General features: G+C 40.9%; 1 long non-coding RNA gene across 1 annotated transcript; it reads left to right on the top strand.

Moving 5' to 3' along the window:
- Window positions 1-886: 886 nt before the first annotated feature.
- LOC131278667 (uncharacterized) lies at window positions 887-5,308 on the top strand. The gene is made up of 2 exons (XR_009186047.2): window positions 887-929; window positions 4,953-5,308. It is a non-coding gene; the product is annotated as an uncharacterized lncRNA (long non-coding RNA).
- Window positions 5,309-5,702: the final 394 nt, after the last annotated feature.

Genomic DNA, 5,702 nt, shown 5'->3' with positions numbered 1-5,702 from the left:
GCAACTCACTTTTCCAAGTGCTATCAAGGATCAAATGCAGGACCATCAGCTTCTCCCGCTGTGCTGATAACTGTGCTGCACCTGATATCATGAGGATAAGCCACAGGCCAGGTCAACCGTTTGATGAATTTCAGGTCAGGAACTGGGTTCCTGAAATGGTTTAAATTCCTTCAATAAAGATGTTTGAAATTGCATTTAATCAATTTGACTCAACATCAATTTAATTGTTGATCTCATTATATATTTTACAACAAGAAGTGTTCAAATTAATTATATTATCAAAAGACAGTGTTTGAACAGGGCAAGAAGGATTTGAATGTATGGAGAGGGCAGGCGGGGAAAAACCATGGGAGAGTTTGAGAAAAGACAGGGGAGCAAGTCAGTGTGGATTTCTCAATTTATCTAGAATGTCAGTTTGTTGTTGTTGTAGTTTTTAAAGAAAAAGAACAGAAAGAAACATTCACGTCAGAGTTCAAATGACAAACTCTCCTGGTTTCCCTAGGATTGAGCATTTTCCTAGTACAAGTTACATTTAGGGCCCAAACTGGGAAAGTCTTAGGAAAACTAGCTTACCATGTTCATCAAGGTAGGAGTTGACTTTTCTTCCTGTGCCTCCAGAGTGGGCACATTGCACTTTAATTGGGTGGGACTCAAGAAAAGGAGAAAGCAGATGAATGACCTGGGCAGGGGATGCTGAGTGTGACATGTGTCCTTGCTCTGTGTGATCCAGGACTGCTCCAGGCGGCCAAGAGCGGGAGGCCATTTCATCTCTCTGGTCAGTAACCAGCCTTTGTGTTCAACTTCCCCTTAATGGAGGGGTTGATTTTCCATTTTTGTTCCTTGACCCATCAGTAACCTCCTGCTTTTTATTTCATTTTTATGTCTAGGTACCTTTTCAGGGGTAATTGTTCCAAGTACAAGGAGAAGAGGTAAATGTGGTCAATATTATTTCATATTTCAGCCTTTCCCTCTCCTCTCACCAAGAACAGATACTGTTTGTTTGACTTCCAAAAAGCTCACTGAGAAGCTCATTTGTTTATTTATTTACCTGTTACTTATGAGGTGTCATGTAAGAGTCACATGCTTTACAAACATTAAATTTGACCCTATACACCACCTGAAGAAGGTTTTAATTTTTATCCTTATAATGTTGAATTGTACCCTAGTTCTGAGGTCCTGGGAAACATGGAAGATTAAAGAAATCTGATCCTCTGGAACCATGAAATGGCTCACTGGAAAGAACCATCCTCTCCCATATAACTCTGATAAGACTCAAAAATGACCCCGTCCTTTTTTAATCAAGGAGTAGTCCAGACACACACCACCAATTTCCCATTCTTTGACTCATAATGATTAGCTGACCTGTTTGTCCCCACTGATCCATCAGAAGAAAATGCTTGTTAAATTCACTTGACCGAAATGTAAATTAAGCTGCACTCCACCACAGGATCCTGAACTTTGACTCACAACTCATGTAAAAGGTACATTGGAACTTGGAACAACCCTTCTTTGATGATCCCTCAGAAAATCACCTGACCCTGAGGCAGGATATTTCCTGGTCATCTCTGATAACACCACCTGCTCATCCCATCCTCCTCACCCAGTTCTTGTGGTCTTGTTTACTCCTCCCAATAAAAGAAATTCCTTTTCCCTGTTCTTTCCAATCTTGCCGCCTCATGATTGGATCCTTCCACTTATTGCTATAATCCCTTAGAATAAATCCTATGGCAATCTTCATTTTTTAAAAAAAATTTTCTCTCTGTCTCTCTCTCCCCCTTTCCCCCTCCCCACCTGGGTTGTCTTTTTTCTGTGTCTATTTGTTGTGTCTTCTTTGTCCGCTTCTGTTGTTGTGAGTGACACGGGAATCATGTCACTTCTCCGTGTGGGCGGCGTCATTCCTGGGCAGGCTGCACTTTCTTTCGCACTGGGCGGCTCTCCTATGGGGCGCATTCCTTGCGTGTGGGGCTCCTCTATGCGGGGGACACCCTGCATGGCTCGGCACTCCTTGCACGCATCAGCACTGTGCATGGGTCAGCCCCACACTGGTCTAGGAGGCCCGGGGTTTGAACCGTGGACCTCCCATGTGGTAGACGGACGCACTAACTACTGGGCCAAGTCCACCGCCTTCATTTTGCAATTGAGGAGATTGAAGTATGTCTGAGATTTATTGAGGAATACTTTCTGTTAGGGCTTGAAAATAAGAATGAGTCTCAATTGTTATATAAGATAGTCCTATCTGAGGGACAGGAAAGCCAGCTTCTTGCTATTTCTCACCTACACTAGGAAGATACCTCCAGGAAGGCACAAAGAATGCTTGCACCAGATTTCTGCACCTCAATCTTCAATGTGGTTGATGAGAAAGCATGTTTTGCTGAGGGGGTATTAAATTTCTTCTATTTCCCACTGGTAAAAAAAGGCTGTGTTACAAAAATGAGTATGAATCCCTTAAAAAGCTCCACACTGAGTAAAACAAAATAGCCCACCTCTTTGAGAATCATCAGGTTTGTGTTATCCATGGTGCATTTTGTTCAGAAAAACTGGGAAGAAGAATCAACAACGATATAGCCCCAGGAACGGTGAACCCTGTCTTGGGCTGAAGCTGCCTTGGACCCTCTTGATATTCTCAGGTTCTAGTTTTAGGGCAGGGGAATGGGGTCCTCCCACAGATCCTTCCAGCAGGTTCGTCAATTTCACTGGGGCTAAGCTGTTTGTTCCTGGACTATCCACGTGAAGGCAGCTCAGAAAGTCCATCTGGCAACAATTTATTTTGAGCTTCATCGATGTTGTTATGTGCTGGTGTTTACCAGACATTCTCATTATTGGATAATTGTCCACTGCATGATTACATCTCATTTTTAAAAACCATTTTTCTCCCAGTAGGGATTTTAGTTTCCTTGTATTCAACTATTACAACTGGTTCTACTGTCAGTATTCTAATGCATATCTTTTGGTGATCTATGAGGCATTTCTATTGAGTATATGCCCAGGAGTGGAACTATTGGGTACATTTTTTTCAGTTTTAGACGATACTGCCAAAGATTGTTTCAAAGTAGATATGCAAATTCATGTTCCTTCTAGCAATATATCTTTCTTTCCATAGATGAATATAATAATTTATTTTGTTACATGGTTTGTTATTTCTACATTTTTATGCTGCATTTCTTATTGTCTTTCTTTTTCTTCTTTTTTCATTCTTCAAGCCTTGTCTTTGCTTATTAAGGCTTTCCATTTTACGTTATTTGCTGCCTTAGAATAATTTTCTTTTTTACTAGGGACTTTTACCTATCATGTTGAAAGAAAGAAGCCAGTATATACTGAAGATTTCATTTATAGAAAGCACAAAACAGGCAAAGCTAACTTATTCAATGGCAAGTTCAGATAATGGTTACCCCTGTGTGGGGTGGGGAAGTTTAGTGAGTACAAGTGGGCATTATGGGGCCTTGGGGATATTTTAAGAGTTCTGTTTCTGCTCTGGGTTTTGCTTACAAGGATGTGCTTGCTTTGTTAAAATTTCTTTAGCAGTACATTTAGATATGTGCACATTATTATGGGTATGCTTGCTATATATGCTATACTCCAATAAAAAGTTAAGATAGGATTCATTCAATGAATATTTTTTAAAAATCTAGCTGGATTCTACTTACCTGGAGATAAACTGAAAACAAAAACACATGAAGAGTTTGAAAGTTGAGTGATGAAATGTGATATTCCATCCCCCCAAACTTTGGTGAATTTACAACTTTAATGTTCAATACAACCACATTTATGCAAACTTACTAGTAGGGATAAAGATGGTTACTAAAAAATAATAAAAGTAATAATTACCCAAGAAAATACAGCAGTCATAAGCTGTATGCACCTAATTGGTCTTGATGACTTAACCACCAGCTGGGAGCATTTTTCACCACTCTAAGTCCTCAACTCTCTGAGTCCCCATCTGCACCACTGAAGAATTTTGGCTAAATCACTGACTCATGTGTACAGATTTCACCAAGTGCACTGATAAAGTCACTCATAAGCGTCTCACAGGGGTGAGAGAAAACTACAAGTTCTTCACAACATCATTGCCTTTGACATGATGTTGGAATCCAGAGGGGGAACATGCTCAGTGGCCGGAAATGATTGCTGCACATTCGTTCCTTAAACCCGACTGATGTGTTCACCATACCCAAACATGCTTGAGAGGTCAACCAGCAAGTATGTCATGTTGCCATGGCTGCCCTCATACAACCAAAATGGATGCCTGGTATTGAAATCTATTTGTTTGGCTGCCTTGTAGACTCAGAAATTAGGTTTGTAGTCTGTCCCAACCACTAATCTTCAATTGTTCTTTAGTTTTTCAATGAAATACCCCTCAAAATGTCTGATTTCCCACACTACCTGGGAAGCATCCTCCACTGCCAAAGCCTCAGCATGCAGTTCAGCTAGTCCCTCAACAATAACAACTTGCTGAAGTGAACTCATAGGCTAGGTTTCTGAAATTGTTAGTTGAGAAACCTGGTTTCTCTTGGACAAAAAGTACTGACTAAGATGGCCTTAATGTCCCCCTTAGCTTGACTCTCCTTTAAGCAGGCTTCTTCCTGCCTTATCTTCCAGGTCTTAGTCTCTCCCACCAGACCTTACATGATGCAGACACTTAAACCAACAGTACCTTACCTGCTTCTCCCTCTCCTCCAACCTTAAGGGATTCAGGTGGACCTAATCACAGGTGAAGTAAGCAATCTGAGCCAATTGTCCCTATATCACAAGCTCAGTAATTCACTCATCCATCCCATTGGCCAACTCCCCTTGATAGCTGTAAAATGTGCTCAGGAAAAATTTCTTCACTTAAACAGCTCTGAAAATTCTAATATACTAATTGAGCTTGTTTTCTATTAATCTGATTTTAGAAGTTTATTCTTTGTCTTAAATCTCTGAACATATTAACCAGCCTTTCTTGGTTTTGTTTATAGGAACAAGATAATGTCTCAAACCAAAACCAGGGAGAATGGTGTTGGAAGCATGTTATGACCCAGCAAATCTGTACTTTCCTTTAGACACAAAAAACTTAATATCCTTGAGTGGTGGGTAGAGAAAGGAGCCATGAAGACCTTTCACCAATGGAAGAGTATCTGAACTGCGGTTAATTAACTGATGAGAACTGGAAAATAAAAGCAAGTTGGATATGCTTGAGACAACGCAGGACTGCAAAACAGCATCATTGTAGGTTTCTTTTTCTTTTTTCTTTTTTGGGGTTTATTATACCAGTTTTGGAAATATTCTACCAGTTCACTGCTTGTGCACTCACAATAAATCACCTTCTCCCTCAGAGATGTATTTCTCTTTTGTGATGCCAGATCATGCGGGCCCTTCTTTTGGAATAGCCATGCTTATGGTGACACCCTAACATCTCCAGTACATTTCCACTAGCCGTCCCAGCTGTCTTAAACCCTGCATCCAGGACTTAAGGGATCTCATTCCTGTACAAAGTAATGGAGGATTAGAGAAGAGGAGATTTCACTTCTCTCCCAGAAAAAAAATAGAGAATAGACAGAGACAGTCTGGAGTGCTGCTCAGAGGCTCAGGTCACCAGGAGAAGGTGAGACACCACCCACAAGAGGGCAGGGTGAAGGAAAGAAGTCTCAGCTGCCTGAAAAATCCTACATATCTGCAAAAGCAGTAGTGAGTGTGCATCCCCTCAACAACGGAAAAAATGGCATTCT

Source organism: Dasypus novemcinctus, chromosome 6 (genome assembly GCF_030445035.2).
Source record: "Dasypus novemcinctus isolate mDasNov1 chromosome 6, mDasNov1.1.hap2, whole genome shotgun sequence".
Classification (NCBI taxonomy): domain Eukaryota; kingdom Metazoa; phylum Chordata; class Mammalia; order Cingulata; family Dasypodidae; genus Dasypus; species Dasypus novemcinctus.
Note: the sequence above shows the minus strand (reverse complement) of the source record. Positions and strands in the feature narration are given on the sequence as shown.